Genomic DNA, 20,817 nt, shown 5'->3' with positions numbered 1-20,817 from the left:
AATGTTTACAAGCTATTGTTTTACCGCCTGCGGTAAATAAATGTCTCGACTTCAATTCTTTTACACTCAATGTCAACCTCCAGCTCCACACACCCCTGCGTCTCCGCCCCCTCTTCTGCCCTGCGCCTCCTACCACCCTTGTCCCCTCCAATGTATGCCAGCCGACCGACCCCCCCCCCCCCCGTCCCCTTTCCGGGCTGGCTGCAGACCCTTTCTTTGCTGCCGCATTTGCTCAGTGAGGTGTGGTCGCAGCCCATTGTTACGGCATTTGCATTTCAAATAGGCAGTTTGGGACTGGAAGGAGCGAGGGGGCAGGGGAGCTGGGGGAGACACCCACAATGCACCAGGGAGCCAGAAAGGGTGGGGGTAGCCAGGCACTCAGAAAGTGAGCAGAGACGGACCACCCCAAGTCAGCTAGAAAGAAAGTTCAGAAAGTGCGAGTCCCACCAAGTCAAGACAGAAAGGAAGGGGGGGCCTGTCTATCAGAGCAAAAATAAAAAGCGTCAAGAAAAAGATTTAAAAAATAAGGGGGTCGTGGAGCTGAGAAGAGTGAATGGGGGGCGAAGGGGCACAGAGAAACGGGAGAAACTGCTGAGGGACAGAAGAGAAAATAAAGGAGTAGAAAAAGTGCATAGGGACAGAGGAGAAAATAAAGGAGTAGGAAGAGTCCAGAGGGACAGACGAGAAAATAAAGGAGTAGAAAAAGTGCATAGGGACAGACGAGAAAATAAAGGAGTAGAAAGAGTCCAGAGGGACAGACGAGAAAATAAAGGAGTAGGAAGAGTCCAGAGGGACAGACGAGAAAATAAAGGAGTAGGAAGAGTCCAGAGGGACAGACGAGAAAATAAAGCAGTAGGAAGAGCGCAGAGGGACAGACGAGAAAATAAAGGAGTAGGAAGAGTCCAGAGGGACAGACGAGAAAATAAAGGAGTAGGAAGAGTGCAGAGGGACACGGAGAAAATAAAGGAGTAGGATGAGTGCAGAGGGACACGGAGAAAATAAAGCAGTAGAAAGAGTGCAGAGGGACAGAGGAGAAAATAAAGGAGTAGGAAGAGTCCAGAGGGACAGACGAGAAAATAAAGGAGTAGGAAGAGTGCAGAGGGACACGGAGAAAATAAAGGAGTAGGATGAGTGCAGAGGGACACGGAGAAAATAAAGCAGTAGAAAGAGTGCAGAGGGACAGAGGAGAAAATAAAGGAGTAGGAAGAGTCCAGAGGGACAGACGAGAAAATAAAGGAGTAGGAAGAGTGCAGAGGGACACGGAGAAAATAAAGGAGTAGGAAGAGTGCAGAGGGACACGGAGAAAATAAAGCAGTAGAAAGAGTGCAGAGGGACAGAGGAGAAAATAAAGGAGTAGGAAGAGTCCAGAGGGACAGACGAGAAAATAAAGGAGTAGGAAGAGTGCAGAGGATCACGGAGAAAATAAAGGAGTAGGAAGAGTGCAGAGGGACACGGAGAAAATAAAGGAGTAGAAAGTCTGCATAGGGTCGGACGATAAAGTAAAGGAGTAGGAAGAGTCCAGAGGGCCAGACGAGAAAATAAAGGAGTAGGAAGAGTGCAGAGGGACACGGAGAAAATAAAGCAGTAGAAAGAGTGCAGAGGGACAGAGGAGAAAATAAAGGAGTAGGAAGAGTCCAGAGGGACAGACGAGAAAATAAAGGAGTAGGAAGAGTGCAGAGGATCACGGAGAAAATAAAGGAGTAGGAAGAGTGCAGAGGGACACGGAGAAAATAAAGGAGTAGAAAGTCTGCATAGGGTCGGACGATAAAGTAAAGGAGTAGGAAGAGTCCAGAGGGCCAGACGAGAAAATAAAGCAGTAGGAAGAGTGCAGAGGGACAGACGAGAAAATAAAGGAGTAGGAAGAGTGCAGAGGGACAGGCGAGAAAATAAAGGAGTAGGAAGAGTGCAGAGGATCACGGAGAAAATAAAGGAGTAGAAAGAGTGCATAGGGACACGGAGAAAATAAAGGAGTAGGAAGAGTGCAGAGGGACACGGAGAAAATAAAGGAGTAGAAAGAGTGCAGAGGGACAGACGAGAAAATAAAGGAGTAGAAAGAGTGCAGAGGGACAGACAAGAAAATAAAGGAATAGAAAGTGCAGAGGGACAGACGAGAAAATAAAGGAGTAGAAAAGTGCAGATGGCCAGACGATAAAAAAAAGGAGTAGGAAGAGTGCAGAGGGACAGACGAGAAAATAAAGGAGTAGGAAGAGTGCAGAGGGACACGGAGAAAATAAAGGAGTAGAAAGAGTGCAGAGGGACAGACGATAAAATAAAGGAGTAGGAAGAGTGCAGAGGGACACGGAGAAAATAAAGGAGTAGAAATAGTGCAGAGGGACACGGAGAAAATAAAGGAGTAGGAAGAGTGCAGAGGGACACGGAGAAAATAAAGGAGTAGAAAGAGTGCAGAGGGACAGACGAGAAATAAAGGACTAGAGAGAATGCAGGACAACAGAGAATAGAGCAAAGGAGCAGACGAGAAAGCAAAGGAGTAGAAGAGTGCCCAGAGGCATTGGAGCTCTCAGAGGAGCGCAGAAGAGAAGGAGAGAGGGGCACAGGAGTAGAAGACGCAGACTGGAAGGAGGGAGTTCGGTGAACGACACCGAGCAGAAAGCAATAAAGCACCGGAGCAGAAGACCCTGCAGAGAGACAGAAGACCCTGCAAAGGACCATGCGAGACAGCAAAAGGAGTAGAGGAGTGAGGGAGACAACAGAGGAGAGGGAAGAGGAGGGAGCAGCAAACGAGAGAGCGGTGCAGAGGAGAAGATCGGGCACGAAGAACTGAGAGGCGAGCACGAAAGAGAAAGACGACAGCAAAACAGGCTTCAGAGAGAGGCGGGTTGCTCTAGACTACACTAGTGGGGGAGAGGGGGATGTAGAAACAGAGAGGGCTATCGCTGATGTTGATCAGACAGGGAGCGGGGGTTGAGTGGGGGGAGTAAGACAGGGGCACAGGGCTCACGGCGAAGAGGGGGAGGGAAGGACACCGACCGAGAGGACCCAAGGAGGAGGGGGCAGGGTTCGGAGAGAGAAGGATCGAGGAAAGGCTAAGCCTGGGAGAAAGCTGTCCACAGGAAAGCGACCACAGAGCCAGATCCCCCCAGGCGCAGAGCCGCAGACCCCAGGCAGAGACGGCAACCCTGGAAGCTACAGGCCTTGAATGCAAAAAGGAAAGAGCCTGCAAACTACGCTCAGCAGCACACCTGCAACCGAGAGTCGCTGACTGTAGACCAGGGGCAGAGACGGCCACCCGCAGGAAGAGACTGCAGCCAAAGCCGACCTTCAAGAATTGACTGCAGACACTGTACCCCGCGGACAGAGACTGCCTGCAACCCTGCCGCCTGGAGCCACCGAGAGGAGAGATTTAAACCTATCCAGCAAAAACTGCGAACTAAAAGCAGAGACTGTAACACAGAGACCAGGGTGCCGCCTATAGACTGCAAGCCAGGGGAACATACGGAACCCCCGAAACTAAAGACTGATGAAAAGGCACGCTCGAGACCGCAACCCCGAACGGCCGAGGCACTAGTCAGAAACCAGAAAGACTGCTCAGCCTGGCAGCTACGTGACTGCGGAGACCTGGGTGCTGGAGACCGTGGCGACGACGATTGGAGAGCCGAGACTGCAGAGTGTAGACACCAGTGACTGGGCAAGCAGGAAAGCAGAGACATTCAGGGGAGAGGACGCAGAGACTGCAATTAGAGAGTGCAGAAAGGGCTGGCGAGCAGAGACAGCCGGCAGGCAGAGCGTCAAGGTGAGTGCATGCGGGCTCTTCCGTGCACATGGATGAGGGTGGGGAGCAGTCCCTGTATGTCACCGAGCGTGGTGCAAATGATCAATGAACGCTGGAAAGGGCGCTAGGGCGACGGAGTCCACCTGCCCGCCTGCTCTGCGGTGCGCAGTGGTTTCCAGATGTGAACATAACTGGGCACTCGGGCATGTTCTCTGCAGCAGGGGGCGCCGTTTCTCTGGTGGGCAGCCAGGCCCCTTATGGGCCCCCATGGGTTTGGGCTAACTCGCTGTCCCAGATGGCTTCGTTGTGTCTTGTCAGGTCGCTCTGAGGGTACTCAGGTGAAGGATGGGGCTCCTTGTGGACATGCCCCCCTCGCTTATTGGTCAGGGTTTCTGGGGGGTACGTACCCACGATCGTCTGAGCGTGCATGTGATTTGGAGAGAAGGGGGCGGGGGATTATAAGGGCTCTGATTCTTGAAGTGTTCCACGTGGTTACTTTGATGTTGGGGCAGGCCTTCCATAGTGCATACGTGGTTCTGGGGGTATTCCCGGGGTTACAGATGGTGTAGGGATGACCAGAAATTCGGGGGGGGGGCGAGATGGGGGGTCCTATCTTGGGGCAGGCTGCTGTTCTCCTCGAATGACCAAAGCTGCTTCCACGAAAACGCCCTCACAACTAGAGGCGCCTTCATTCATAAGAAATGGACCAGATGTATGGGGGATGTCGGGTTCCGTGTGTGCAAGGGTGTGGATGTGTGGTGTGGGGATATATGACCCGGGAGTGGGTGAGCCTGTGGGTGTGTTGCAGTGGGTCGTGTCTATGTATGTGGTGTATGCGTGGCGTCTGGTTCCGCGCGTGCGGTGTGCGGGTCCGTGCAGTTTGTGTGTGGAGGGTTGTGCATATGTTGTAGTGGTGGTGTATGGGTCGTGGGTGCGCGGTGGTCCGTGTGGAGGGTGTGCGCATCTGTGGCCGCGGTGGTGTGTGGGTATGTCTGCGGGTGTGTGGTGGTGGTTTGTGAATATGTGTAGTGGGGGAGGGGGATGTCGCTGGGTAATGATGTGCGTGTCTGTCATCCAGGGAGAGGTTCATCACCTGGTTGGGGGGTGGAAGAGTCGTCTTATGGGGAGGGAGTTCACGCCTGAGAGGAAGGGGAGGGTAGAAGTAGCATACAAGGCAGATTTAGGTGCAGCATCGTGTAGGTAGGATTCTGTCCACTGCAAATTATCGACCATTTTGGATTTTTCTGGTAGCCTACCTCCAAAACAAAATAGTTTTCATGAATTCATTCGCTGTAGTGTATGCTGCTCCCTAACGTCGTCGTATTTAGCATTATTTAATGTTGCCCTTTAGCCCGGTTCAGGGGGTTGAGCAGTGGCTTAGGATTCAAATATAAGACCTTTCGAGGTAGGTATCAGCAGCTGCAACGCTTTCTACCAAATCTGCATTCACCGATATAGCTCAAGCTTACTCACCCCTGCACACCACAATCACATCCATTCACTCAAGCTTCCAGACCACAATCACATCCATTAACTCAAGCTTTCACACCACAATCACATCCATTCACTCAAGCTTCCAGACCACAATCACATCCATTCACCCAAGCTTCCAGACCACAATCACATCCATTCACTCAAGCTTCCAGACCACAATCACATCCATTCACTCAAGCTTCCTCGCCACTGCAGACCACAATCACATCCATTCCCTCAAGCTTTCACACCACAATCACATCCATTCACTCAAGCTTCCAGACCACAGTCACATCCATTAACTCAAGCTTTTACACCACAATCACATCCATTCACTCAAGCTTCCAGACCACAATCACATCCATTAACTCAAGCTTTCACACCACTCCAGACCACAATCACATCCATTAACTCAAGCTTGCACGCCACATTCACATCCATTCACTCAAGCTTCCTCGCCACTGCAGACCACAATCACATCCATTCACTCAGGCTTCCTCACCACTCCAGACCACAATCACATCAATTAACTCAAGCTTGCACACCACATTCACATCCATTCACTCAAGCTTCCTCACCCCTGCACACCACAATCACATCCATTCACTCAAGCTTCCTCACCACTCCAGACCACAATCACATCCATTAACTCAAGCTTGCACACCACATTCACATCCATTCACTCAAGCTTCCTCACCACTGCAGACCACAATCACATCCATTCACTCAAGCTTCCAGACCACAATCACATCCATTAACTCAAGCTTCCTCACCACTGCAGACCACAATCACATCCATTAACTCAAGCTTGCACGCCACATTCACATTTGTTAACTCAAGCTTCCTCACCCCTGCACACCACAATCACATCCATTCACTCAAGCTTCCAGACCACAATCACATCCATTCACTCAAGCTTCCTCACCACTGCAGACCAATCACATCCATTAACTCAACCTTGCACACCACATTCACATCTGCTAACTCAAACCTCGTCACCCCTGCACACCATAATCACATCCATACATCCATTAACTCAAGCTTCCTCTCCATAGCACACCACATTCACATCTATTAACTCAAGCTTACTCACCCCTGTACACCACAATCACATCCATTCACTCAAGCTTCCTCACCACTGCAGACCACAATCACAATCATTAACTCAAGCTTCCTCACCACTCCAGACCGCAATCACATCCATTACCTCAAGCTTGCACACCACATTCACATCCATTCACTCAAGCTTCCTCACCTTTGCAGACCACAATCACATCCATTAACTCAAGCTTGCACACCACATTCACATCTGCTAACTCAAGCTTCCTCACCCCTGCACACCACAATCACATCCATTCACTCAAGCTTCCTCACCACTGCAGACCACAATCACATCCATTAACTCAACCTTGCACACCACATTCACATCTGCTAACTCACGCCTCGTCACCCCTGCACACCATAATCACATCCATACATCCATTAACTCAAGCTTCCTCTCCATAGCACACTACATTCACATCTATTAACTCAAGCTTCCTCATCCCTGTACACCACAATCACATACATTAACTCAAGCTTCCTCACCACTGCAGACCACAATCACATCCATTAACTCAACCTTGCACACCACATTCACATCTGCTAACTCAAGCCTCATCACCCCTGTAAACCACAATCACATCCATTCACTCAAGCTTCCACACAAATGCAGACCACAATCACATCCATTCACTCAAGCTTCCTCACCACTGCAGACCACAATCACATCCATTCACTCAAGCTTCCCCACCACTGCAGACCACAATCACATCCATTAACTCAAGCTTCCTCACCACTCCAGACCACAATCACATCCATTAACTCAAGCTTGCACACCACATTCACATCCATTCACTCAAGCTTCCTCACCACTGCAGACCACAATCACATCCATTAACTCAAGCTTGCACACGACATTCACATTTGTTAACCCAAGCTTCCTCACCCCTGCACACCACAATCACATCCATTCACCCAAGCTTCCTCACCACTGCAGACCACAATCACATCCATTAACTCAACCTTGCACACAACATTCACATCTGCTAACTCAAGCCTCGTCACCCCTGCACACCATAATCACATCCATACATCCATTAACTCAAGCTTCCTCTCCATAGCACACCACATTCACATCTATTAACTCAAGCTTCCTCACCCCTGTACACCACAATCACATCCATTAACTTAAGCTTCCTCACTGCTGTACGCCACAATCACATCCATTAACTCAATCTTCCTCTCCATAGCACACCACATTCACATATATTAGCTCAAGCTTCCTCACCCCTGTACACCACAATCACATCCATTAAATTAAGCTTCCTCACTGCTGTACACCACAATCACATACGTTAACTTAAGCTTCCTCACCGTAGCACACCACATTCACATCCATTAACTCAAGCTTCCTCACCCCTGTACACCACAATCACATTCATTAACTCAAGCTGGCACACCATATTGACATCTGTTAACTCAAGCTTCCTCACAATAGCACACCACATTCACATCCATTAACTGAAGCTTCCTCGCCATAGCACTCCACAATCAGATCCATTAACTCAAGCTTCCTCACCATAGCGCACCACATTCACATCTATTAACTCAAGCTTGCACACCGCATTCACATTTGTAAACTCAAGCTTCCTCACCACTGCAGACCACAATCACATCCATTAACTCAAGCATCCTCACTGCTGTACACCAAAATCACGTGTTAACTTTAGTTTCCTCACCATAGCACACCACATTCACATCCGTTAACTCAAGCTTCCTCACTCCAGCACACAACAATCACATCCATTAACTCAAGCTTCCTCACCATAGCACACCAGAATCACACCCGTGAACTCAAGCTTCCTCACTGTTGCACGCCACAATAACATCTGGTAACTCAAGCTTCCTTACATTACACACCACAATCACATCCCTTAACACAAGTTTCCTAAACGGTTACACACTACAATCACATCTGTTATTTCAATCGTCTTCACTGCTGCACAGCACCATCGCGCCCGATAACTCAAGCTCCCTCAATGCTGCACACATCAGTCCTAGCCAATAACTCAGTCTTCCTCAGCGCTGTGCATCCTAATGACATCTGATTCCTCACCGCTGCACCCCACAATCACATGCAATATCTCATCCCATAACTCAAGCTTCTTCAACACTGCACACCACATTCACGTCCGTTAACTCAAGCTTCCTCACCGCTGCACACCACAATCATATCCGTTAACTGAAACTTCCTCACCGCTGCACACCAACATCAAATCTGTTAACTCAAGCTTCCACACCATATCACACCACATTGACATCTTTCAACTCAAGCTTCCTCACCACAGCACACCACATTGACATCCATTAACTCAAGCCTTCTCACCATTGCACATCACAATCACATCGTTATCTTAAGCTTCCTCACCCCTGCACACCACAATCACATCGTTATCTTAAGCTTCCTCACCCCTGCACACCACAATCGCATCCGTTATCTCAAGCTTCCTCACTGCTGCACACCAAAACCACATCTGCTAACTCAATCTTCCTCACCATTAAACTGTCATGCGCTGCCTACGCACTCCTCCTTGGCAGGTATGGAGTAGATGGAAGCTCCGCCGCCATTAAGATGTTCCATTAGGTACCTGCACTTCCTGATTCTACGATCTAGTCTTTCTCTCCTTTGTTTTCTTTCCGGTACTTAGCCACGCCCCTCGGTCCTGACCGGTGCGTTGCAACCCTTTGCTTCCTGCTCCGGGTGCTTTCGCTCTCTTGTTATCCCCTTCTGCAGTTTTTGTGCTTGAGCCTTCGATGTGGGATTTTCTCACCTTTCTTTTTCTCTGCCGTTCTGCCCTCTCCAGGGCTCCACTGTTTTCCGCTGGTTTTCCTTCCATCGCTCACCTGCTGTTTTTTTTGGTATTTTCACGTGGCATCAGCGGCATTTCTCTCTCTCTCTCTCTCTCTCTCTCTCTCTCTCTCTCGTGCTTCTGAATGCTTTCCGTTCACTCCCTTCTACTTACTTGAGTCCTGGGACGCCTTCGGTCCTCGTTCTCCCCCTTTTCTCGTTCTCCCTCTTCTGTTTTCCCGGGGGCAGTGTCCCGTGGGCTTCCGCTACGCTCCCTGACGTCTGCGGCTTACCTTGGATTATCCTCCTGCTCCACTTCTCCAAAGTACTTCCATCCGAATCTGGGACGTCTTCTATTGCCTGTATTACTTACCTGATGAACTTTTAAAAATCTCCAGAAGGAGCCAGACGTCCTCCCTTGGTACCAGCCTTTCAACACAGAGAGTTTTTTTTTAGCTTTGCTTTTTTCCTCTCAACCGGCGTATCCCGGAAGGGGGTCCCCTGTTAACCAGTCTTCTTAGGGTCCCAGGGTGGCTTCTTTTCGGGGACGACCATTCCTCTTCACAAAAAAACTGACTCCCGAGAAAAAGGGCAGAAGAAAGAAATCTTCCACAGAAGACTGAGGTGGGGAGGAAGGGGGTTAGAAGGGCGAGAGGATCCAGGAGTTGATATAATATGATATAGCTCAAGCTTACTCACCCCTGCACACCACAATCACATCCATTATGTCAAGCTTCCTCACTGCTGCACACCACAATTCCACCTGGCAACGCAAGCTTCCTCACCGTTACACACCACAATTGCATCCGTTAACTCAAGCTTCTTTGCTGCTGCACAGCACCATCACACCTGATAACTCAAGCTCCCTCCATCCAATTTCTCATCGCTGGACACCACACTGAACACTGAAAGTTGGAAGAGAAGGTCGAGATCAGGTGGGCCAAAGGGGCCAGGTAGACATTGAAGAGCCAGGGTGAGAGGATAGAGACACATGTGGAGAGAGAGGCGGTGGAAAGAAAGGACCCAAGTTGGACCTGGGAGGGTCGGTTCAGGAGGAAGGAGGTCAGCCATGCCAGGGCCTGAATAGTGATGCCCAGATTCTCACAGAGTCGATTGATCAGGATGGCGTGATTGACTGTATCGAAAGCAGAGGAACGGTCAAAGAGGATGAGGCAGAGGGAGAGCTGGAATCAAGATTAGAAAGCATATCTTCATTGGTGTTCCGAAGAGCAGGTTACAGGCCTATGGCTGCTCTGAAGCCAGACTGATGGTCTGACAGTATGTCACAAATGTGTTTTCGGACTTCCACCTCAGTACCTTGAAGAAAGGGTGACCATCTATTGCCCTAAAAGGGACCTCTGATCTGCTAAGGCCTGTTGCCTAAAAGTCGACCGTATAATAAGAGCCCAGGGAAACGGCTGTGCGTTCCCGGTCCCGGCAGCACTGGCCTGGAATGAATTCCTGGAAAACTTCCTTAAGGAGGAGAACCACCTGGCTTTTAGAAAATTATTAAAGACCAGGCTGTTCAGTAAAGCACCTTATGATATAAGCTGGCCTTTTTTGTCCCCCCACTGTATGTAACAGCGCCTGGATGCCCCCGGCTTTGGCGCTATAGAAAAGTATTAACATAACATAACATGGAGATTACCAACAGATTCAGTGTGGAGAGTAAGCTGGGAGATGGCCAGTTTTTCCAGGAGTTTGCGCAGTAAAGGAGTGATAGAAATCAGGCGATAGTTTGCCAGACAGGTAGGATCAACGGAAGGCTTCTTTAGAGGAGGTGCGCAAGGGAGTGCTTGAAGAGAGAGGGGAAAGAGCCAGTGGTGAAAGAATCATTACAGAAATCGGCAAAGGCTGGTGCAAGTGTGGGGACATGGTCCTTAACAGTTCTGGAGAAGCAGGAGAGCACCTGTTTGGGAGATACTTTCATAGATCGGACTTGTCTGGAAACATCATCAGGTTTTGTCAGAGAGAAGGCGGAGAAAGTAATAGAAGCAGGTGAGGTGGCCAAAGGGGGTCTGGGAGAGGTAGAAGGAGAGAGGGGGGGGCGAGGACAAAATGTCCTGAATTTTAGTGGTGAAATGAGATGACGAGGCCGTACAGAGGGCCTCGGAAAGAACTGAAGAGGTGGAGACTGCAGTAGGATTGGCCAGCTCCTTGCAGATATAAAGATTTCAGCCGTGTTGTTAGAGGCCGCAGAGATGCAGGCTTGAATATGGAACTTCTTCTTGGGGAAGACAGAGAGTCTGTATTGCCTTTGGAGCAGGCGGCAGGCGAGTTTATCAGAGGATGCTTCCAAAGCACTCCCTGCACTTGCGTTTCTGGGAGGCGAGGTCTGAGTCATACCAAGAGTTGCGCTTGGAGGTAGGCTTCAGAAGGATTCTCATGACAGGGGCAAGGATGTCCAAGGTGTTTGAGATGGACAGATTCAGGTTAGAGAGGGCTGTGTCAGGGTGGGAGTCAGCTGCAGAAGAGGAGCAGAGAAAGTTGAGGCAAATGCGGCCATTGACACTCGCTTCATGAACTGAATGACCTAGAAGGAGGGTGGCTGTCATGACCACTGTGAGGGGGCACAAGTTGTGCCACAAGCAGGCTCCCACCAGAACCCTGAGGGCATTAAAACCACTGCAAAAGGGCTCCTGGAGCCAGTCCTGGCGCATTTGGTGCCAGGTTCATATGTAGGAAGGAAGGGCTGTTCAAACTAGGTCCCATTTATGTACACGGGCCTTTAAATCCAACACGGTAGCACTCGCACAGTGTAGTTCTAAGAACTAAGCCATGCGGTCTAGTGGGTTGGGTGTGGCAGGCCTGGAAATACTTTCCCTGGTACTACTTTACCTGGGCTATATAAACCACACCCTGACTGCAGAACATGCTTTGTGCCATTCTGCAACCAGCAGCGTGACGCTCACCGTGTCCAGCTCCTGGTCTTCCGCATCTCCCTGTAATCCTACAAGAACAAGAACAAGATTATTCTGTTTTACCTGAGAAAACACCATCCAGCATTCAGCATCTCAACTGGGATGCAATCTGTGGAAACCGAGAGAAGAAGAAACATCACTCACCTGTGAGTACTATCTTAAGGACTTCCGGCGAACCGCTACCACAGCTGCTGTTCGAACATTGCGACCTGCAATAACGAGAAAGGGAAAAACAATATTAGAACGCGCGCTTCCAAAACATCGAATTCCATCAGTCTTACCTGAATTCCATCGCGCTACGCCACGCTTCCATCCGGAGCACCACAGCAACATCTGCAAAGGAAAAGAGACATATTCAGGTTCGCTTTCAATATTAAACAACCGCACAGCGCTGTACTACCTTAACGGATTCCGGGGACCTGTTTTTCATCGCGCTCTCATCCACTCGCAGCACCACAGTGGCCTGTGAGGAGAAGAAGAAGAAAACACAGGTTAGCTTCAAAAACCAATAAAGGCGCTGCGCTTTGCGCTTCTCTTACCTAGAAACGTGCCTCTCCATACGGGTCGCCAGCATCAAGACCTTCGCACCTGAAAAGAAGGAGATAAAGACATTAAAAAATTCCCACCATAAACAGAACAAAGACTTACAATTAGCAAACCTACATGCCTTCCAGCAGATTCGGGCTCACAGCAGGCCTGGGCTCAAGGAAGGTGTACTGCACCAGTGAAGCAACTCGGGCAGCTCGCCAACAAATGTCAAGCGCACTTGCACAAGAAACGCAGGATGGATAGCTCACCCTACAAATAACTAAGATTCATTATTCAGCACTGGGCAACTACACATCCAGGGTTCCAGATCTCAGAGCCTTCCAGATGCCCCTGGGGATATCAGGTGAGCGTAACAGTGGCAGTGCTGGTAAGGGCCTTGTCTGGGGGACAGGAAGTTTCAGGTGGGAGGAGAGCAGAAAGTGGTCAGTCCAAGAGAGAGGAGTGGTAAGCGGGTTAGAGAGGGAGATGTCTGAGTAGATGAGAACATCAAAGGTGTGTCTGGCAGAGTGTGTCGGACCAGATGGTAGAATGGAGAGGGAGAGTGAGTCGCAAAGGTTACTTAAGAGCCCAGAAGAGGGATTAGAAGCATCCCGGTGGATGTTGAGGTCTTCGAGGAGGAGAAGTTGAGAAGTAGAGGCAAGGAGAGAAGAGGATAGGGCTGCCCATACTAAGAGGAAGAGGGCGATCTGGCCAGGTGGCCTGTAGGTGGTGGCCAAAGTCAGAGAGAGGCCAGGAGAGATAGAGAACCTGCAAACCAGGCATTCAAAGGAGGAATAGATCTGAGTAAGAATGGCAGAAGCAGGGACCCACTCAGGAAAGAGCAGGGCCAGTACACCTCTGGGCTGGTTGGTTCTGGGCTCAGAGAGAATCTTGTAGCCTTCAAGAAGGAGAGTGTCAAAACTCGTGGCAGAGCTGGTCCTGAAACAAGTTTTGGTGAGTGCGAAGACATCCAGGTCAAGGTCTTCGAGGAGGTGGCAGATGCTAGAGGAGTGTTTGACAGCAGAGCGAGAGGTGAGAGTAGCGACATGGAGCAGGTTGCCACTTTTGAAAGACGTTTGGGGAGGGGTACAGGAGTGAGGTAAACCCAACGGGAGTGGCAGGTGGGTGGAGGCAGTAGAATGAGGTGGCATAGGGGCCAGAAAGGGGGGTGCCGGAATGGAGGCTGAGGAGGAAGATGAAGGTGGCAGAGGAGCCAGAGAGGTGGTAGACAGAGTAGCAGGAGAAGGGAGGAAGTTGATAAGACGGAGGAGACGCCTATCAAGAAGGGGGAGATTGGGCTGAGGGCCCTGGACTATACCATTAGATAGACATTGATGATGGTCTTAGAGGATTGGAAGTAGAACAAGAGGGCCTCCTGCTGGATGCCAACATTAATGGGAGAGGAGAAGAAAGGAGAGAGAACGAGTGGTCCATAAGTCTGGAGAGGGAACGACAAACAGGATGTAGGTGAGAGTCTGTCTGGAGGAAGCACTGGTGTAGTTATCAGCGATAGGAAGGCCTGGGTTAGAGACCAGGATATCCCTCTTGAACTTTTTTCTTCCAGACTTAGTGAGAGGGATCGGATAGGAGATACAGTAGCAGTTTGAGAAGATAGGAGAGATTGAGAGCACCATAGAGGGTGCGAGGAGGCAAGCAGGGAGAGTGAGGAAGGAGAAGATGCAGAGCACAGAGCCAAGCACCATAAGAAGCACCAGAGGGGGAGGGTTCCCACAGAAGGGGACGCACAGGAAGCCTAAGCAGGTAACACACCACAGGGGAAAGCAAGGCCAGTGAGGATGCAGGACAGGTTGGAGGGGGGGGGGATGCAATGCAATGCGAGAACACCCAGATTCAACTGTTGCAGAAAGGAGAGGCCTAGTTTTAAACACAGCAGCAATGCAAAAACACCCAGATTCGACTTTCCTAATAAGAGGGGAAAAGGCTTGGTCTTAAACACAGTAGCAATATAAAAATACGACTTTCCTAGGGATATGTGAGGGATGGCTAAACAAGCAATTAACTGAGATGCTTATCGGTGGTGCAATAGTGAAATGGGAGTAATCTGAGGGGTGGATCCATTTAGTTGGGTGCAGTGATTGCTGCCTCCCCTGACCGCACCTCACCTACCTGGTTGGTCAGAGCAGGTTGAGGGCTGCAGGTTTCTTGCTTCCCTGGCTTACACCGGCCCAACACCATCCAGAGCTGTCCTTTGCCTCTGGATCCTTAGCTGCAGGGGCTGCAACAGGCAGGGGGATCTGAATCACATCCACTATCTCAAGATTCCTCACCACTGCACACCAGAATCACTTTCAATATATGAAGCCCCCTCACTGCTGTTATCACCAACTGCCTCACTGTTACAAACCACAATCACAGCCAATATCTCAATCTTCTTTACCGCTGTACACTACAATCATGTTCAATATCTCAAGCTGCCTCATTGTTGCACACCTGAATTGCATCCACAATCTGAAGCTTCCTTGCCGTTGCACACCACAATCATATCCAGTATCTCAATATTCTTTACTGTTACACACCACAATCACATCCAGTATCTTAAGCTTTCTTACAACAACACACCACAATCACATGTTTTGGATTCTCCCCTCAACCTACTTCATTCAATCATGTAATGACTGTCAGGCTTGGACTGGCATATAGGGCATTAGGCCCATGGCTGAACCAAAAACACAAAATGCTGGAGAGGGCCTGTTTTTTTGGTCAAAGTGGTCCACTTTTTGGGCCAATTTGGGAATGTTTGATTAGTTAATTCACTCTGCGGCTAGTAGTTTTAACCAGTGTTTCTGAATAAATATTCTTTAAAATACACAATTTGCATCACACTTAATCAAAAAACTCCCCCTTGGTTACTATTCAAGCATTGTCACAAAAGGAATGAATAGCCATTTGCAACCATGGGCCACTTTTTCATTGGTGGCCGAGACAATTTTATGGCCCAGTCCAACACTGCTGACTGTTACTGGCCAAGGTATTGCTAGTACTGGTCCAACACGGAAGAGAGATTGATGGAAAGTTTTGTCTCAAGCACAAGGACTGTCATTGGCCTGAGCAACCATCAAAAACGTTGTTTTCCATTTTCTGTGCAGAAAGGAAAAGTATAAGCAAATCATGGTTGGTCCCACCTTGAACGGGACAGTACAAAAGGAATGTCTAGTTCACATCCATTCTGCACATGACCATAAGCAATCCTAAACAAGTTTCAATCTCTTTGGGCATCATAAGTGAAATGCAGCTTGGACTTCTAGGGCCAGCAACCCCAGAACCCACGTCTCGGCATAGCCATCTCACTTAGGGTGACTTACACAACACTGAGGAGTGGTGGCTGGAGGGATTTGAGTTAATCATAACCACTGAAATGTATCTGCACAACCCCCTCCCCAATGCTTTGTTTTTCAGATTGCCATGCTATTAAAGAAGGGGTGAAACGATATGCAAATTAAGAATTGTCCCCTCCCAAAAGGCACATTCTAGGCCAAACGGTTAGGTCATAGCCCGTTTGCGAACACTGCAAACAATCCCAGACATATTTGAGCCTCATTGGGGGTCATCAGTGAGGTCTTGCTTGGCAATGCCCTCTCTCGGTTTACTTCATCCATGATAACCAATCATATTCTGTGCCACAAAGTCACTAAACCGAAAGCTGCAGTGGGGTCCCATCAGAGTCCAGTCCAAGAGCCCCTACTCTTCACATAGTAAACAACTGCACTGAGCAATATCATTTCCTCCTCCTGGTTCTTGTTTCCTCTGTGACGCAATACTTCCTAATGATCAGTCTTTGCATGTCAGCAACCTTTCAGACCGGCCCATCCTTCCTGGGAGTACCTTAAAACCAGGGTCAAGAAACTTAACCAATTCTCCAAAGAACATGTTACGGGACAGTGTTTCAACAAAATATACCCTGAATAGCAGCAAGCTCAGCAGGAAGCAGCAGCAATTCCACTACACAGTAGGGTTATCAGGTCACCAAAGGTGTAGAGTGACTAATAATTTTAGAGAACTACTCAACCCTAAGGTAAGCTTATCTCCAACAAGCAGCAAGCAAGGCAGCCTTCTCATAAGGGTCCTTATTCAGGTGAAGGTAGTTGACATAGAAGATGAGTATCATTTGACACCCTCATGTCCTGTTGCGCTCATGAGATGATCGCAAGCAACACAGACCCTAGCACAGGGGTCTGTACCCCGTGACTCTTTAGATGTTTTGGACTGTGACTTCCTGAACCGTCACCATTGTTTGTGCTGGCTAGGTCTTATGGTAGTTGTGATGAAATGACGCAGCCCGATATGTATTCGTCCTTTACCTTTTTGGTAATGTGGGCCGGCCAAGGGAAGGCTATATACTTCAGGAGGGGTGTGAAGTAGCACAGAAGCAGTCCAAACAGTAATAGTACCAGGTTAACAAATAAAATAATGCCCAACCAATGTTCCATAAACATAGGATACTTTAATTAAACTAGAATTACAAACAACTACTCATAAACACTAAAACGTACCACTGTAAGGGAAAACCCAGAGAATGTAGACTTGGGAACTCAGGGTTCGAAGACAGGGTTGAACAGGTCACATTTTCTGCAGGAATGTCATTTCACTGCAGAGGTCTTTAGAAAAGGTAGAGAATGGGGTCTTAAAGTAACTATGGCCCTTTAATGACCATCAGGGCACAGAACCACTTCAGATAACTTAAATGCTTGCTCTTGGGGCTCAGCATCATGGGTTGATTCACCAGTTCAACAGCAGATTGAAAAGCAGTGAGTGTCAAAGGCAGCTCCAGATGCTTGCAGCGGCTCAAAATGCACTTCAAGACAGTCAAAATTGTTTTAAAAAGACAGTCAAAATTGTTTTAAAAACGTTTCAAAGCTGAAAAACAGGGTCTAGAGATATGTCCCAACTTCTGGGGTTTTAAGGGACCCCATCCAGGGCATTAGGAGCCAAGGTGAGTCTTCTCTTCTGCGCTTTCCACCCAGGAGGGATTTTAGAGAGCAGTTACAGGGTTCTGTCGCCACCAGTGAGCAGGTTCATGGGTACCAGTGCTATCAGCAGCAGAAGGCATTGTCCAGGCAGCAGGTTACCCCAAATAATCTCTTGGTAAGGTTAGGGGGAAGAGCTTACCTCTTCCTGGGAAATTTTGGTCTTTATCTCTATGGCAGAGGTCTTTGGAGCAGACTGTACTTCCAGCCATGATTCAGATGAATTGTTCTTCTTCCGGTATCTACAGATGAATCCACTAAGAAGAGGGGGGCCTCCTCATCCCCCACTTGTCTAGGCAAATGGCCACAGATGATTGGTTCCATTTTAGCCTTCTGTAAGGTTTTCAGTCCTGACTGCTGTGTTCAGAATCATCTGCCTGGTGATGTCATATCCAGCATGCATTGTCTGCAGGAAATGGGTAGTGAGACAGGAAGTTTGGGAGCCTTAGGACAATCTAGACAGTGGAACCTTTCTCTGACTTAAAAGTCCTATTCTCAGATACTCTACTCTGCCCCTTCCTCTTTTTTCCTACATCAAAGGGATTTGTTAATTAACACCCTGGTGTGATTTCCTCTCCCTGTCCCCAGGGCAATTCCCGTCTGGCTTAATGGAAGGTGAAAACATGCTCCCAGGTAGGCAAATACCTTTGCTGGGGCAGAGCCCACATTATTTTTTGGGCCGAAATTCAGTCACAGACAGCGAATACACAAGAGCCCCTGATCAGGAAGGTCACATGTAGCCAAGCAGATAATACAATTATATCAATATCTTTTTGGACATTATTATTGTGATGTCCTATATACCACCATGTTAAAACCAGACATGGCTTATATTTAAATTTGTCATCTGCCACCAGAACCTGCGACCCACAATTGCATATGTTAATTTTGATCCAGGATTGACCACAGTTAAAAGCAGATCATGGCTATTGCATTTTTGGTTCCAACAGTTGCTGGCATGAATGCACATATCAATTTGTGACTATGATGTCAAATCACAAGGCAGCACCTGAGAGGTGTCATTGGAGATGCTCAGCCAAGAGTGCACTATACTTTTCTAGCATGGACCTTTATGATAATTATTCATGCACTTGCACTAGGAGAAATGCCTTCAGGCCTAGTATTCTAGTTTTTTCTGTTAGATCATTCTGAAATTTCAAGGCCTAAGAATGATTATTGTGTCTCCTTGCTCCCTTACCGCCTTGAAACGCTTAGAAGCACTCCACGTGTGCATAAGCGTTGTATAAATAAACAATTACAATTACAAAGGTGATTTGCTTAGCAGACCTCATTATTATTATTATTATATATATGTATAGCATGAACCTAGCTCGGGATCAACACAGTGCTGTACAGGTCACAAAGCCAAACATTGGTGGCGAGAACTTAACAAGTCATCAAGTTAAATATTAGTAATAGTTATCACAGTACAATGCACGGATGGGTGTGTGCACAAGATTCCTGGAATCTAGGTTATACCATGGAGTTGTTGGAGGAGCCAGGTCTTCAGTTCTTTCCTCACCTGAAGGAGACTTGGAGCATGGAGTTCCAGGGGACTGGAATGTAGCATGAGAAAGACTGTTTCACAGTTTTCTCCTGGCAAGCCAGTCTAGCTTGCAGTCTGGTGATGGTCTTACTGCAATATTTGATTTTGATTCGATTTTTAGCTATTTGTGATGTGTATGTAAACGGACAGGCGTGTATCCGGGCGCAGATTGACATTCTATGAGCAATGATGGACAATCATCAGGGGCAGTTCCAATTATTGATAAAGGGACATTTTAAATTTTGGACTGAATAAAGGTAGGGCATCCAACTGATGGCGCGCCAGGGGCGAGGGGGCAATTCTGGAGTCTAGGACCCATTATGGGGAACCGTCTATCATCTCTTGAAGAACATTTTGAGCCGAATATGAGCAAGACATTTTTGTTCGAAGAGAGCAATGCTCTGGCTGGATGGTAGGGCTACATTTTAGTTCTAAGCTAGAGTAGGGCCAATATATGCAAGCACCTAATATTCCAATAAAGAAAACCCCCAAATGTAACGTGGCCCCCGCAGACATCCATTCCCAAAGGGCCGCACACCTCATCAAGGGTCTACGCAGATACGACTACATCACCCAGGCCCTCGTCGACCTTCACTGGCTCCCATTTCACGCACAAATTACCTTCAAGTTTTGCTGCATCATCTATAAGACAGTCGCCCTCAAGTCACCCAGCTACCACGCGGAGAAACTCAGCATCTCCGGCAGACAGCGCACCACGAGAACCCAGGACACGTGCAGACTTGAAATCTACCATTGCGAAAAGGAAAGGACCAGAAAACAAGCCTTCTCTGCCTACGCCCCAAGACTATGGAGCCTTCTCCCGGTTGGCATCAGACTCACCCCCACACTCCTATAATTCAGAAAAGAACTCAAGACCCAGCTCTTCAAGGAGTCTCTCCTTCTCAACACCTCGGAAATCACGTCGCCCCTCGTGCCACCTGACTGACTAGAGGCCCTCTGTCCCTCTCCTCCCTGCCACCCGGTACAGCAGTACCCCTCCTCTGTGCCCCTCTGTATCTTACCCCCGCTGTATTTCTGTTCTATTGTTATCACTGAAAAGCGCTCCGTTATGCATCTGTTATGTTGTACAGCTCTGTAAAGCGCTCTGTGATGTATCTGTATTGAGATATACCTCTGTAAAATGCTCTGTTGCTTCTCAAAGCTGGGTCCGCTCAATAAATACCATAATAATAATACTTATAATGGAAAAAATGAAACCACAAGTTCCAGGATGCAAACAGAAAGGCCGGAACTGACTGTTGGTGTCACAGATGACTTGGGGCCACGTCAGAGTTATGCTCGTTGTCAGGGAGCTTCTATCAAATAAAGACCCTTAGCTGGCAGTAACAAAAATATTCCGATGGCCAGTCTTTGCTATGGTCCAATCTTGAAATAGATCCCACTGCAAAATGGTCCTGAAGCAATGGAAAATCAAGCAAGACCTCACCAGAAGGAAAGAACCGGTATAGCCAGAAGGGTGGACGCAAATTGCAAGGCAATAGGAACTAAGTCTCCTCCCCTGTCCCTCCCTCACTGCAAGTCCCACACCATTATACACACACACAGGAAACGAGGCAAGAAATAATTGCATTTGCAGGCAGAAAATACATTATAATTTGGCTTGGGTTTAAAAGTCCACCCCAGCCAGCCTGTTATTATTATATGAGGGCAAATTAAAATTAGGCGAAGTACCCCCACCCCGAGGAGGAAGAGTGCATCTTCTTTCACCAGCCACCAAGATGCTG

General features: G+C 48.4%; 1 protein-coding gene across 1 annotated transcript in view; it reads left to right on the top strand.

The window, feature by feature from the left end:
• The first annotated feature begins 2,522 nt into the window (after positions 1–2,522).
• PRRT4 (proline rich transmembrane protein 4) overlaps positions 2,523–20,817 on the top strand; it is a 229,255-nt gene continuing 210,960 nt past the window's right edge. Inside the window, exon 1 of the mRNA XM_069629555.1 lies at positions 2,523–3,751. The gene's annotated coding sequence lies outside the window, so the exon portion shown is untranslated. The remainder of the gene's footprint in view (positions 3,752–20,817) is intronic.

This window comes from Ambystoma mexicanum, chromosome 12 (genome assembly GCF_040938575.1).
Source record: "Ambystoma mexicanum isolate Mex_15411 chromosome 12, UKY_AmexF1_1, whole genome shotgun sequence".
NCBI classification, from domain to species: domain Eukaryota; kingdom Metazoa; phylum Chordata; class Amphibia; order Caudata; family Ambystomatidae; genus Ambystoma; species Ambystoma mexicanum.
This window is presented reverse-complemented; position numbering and strand designations above follow the sequence as displayed.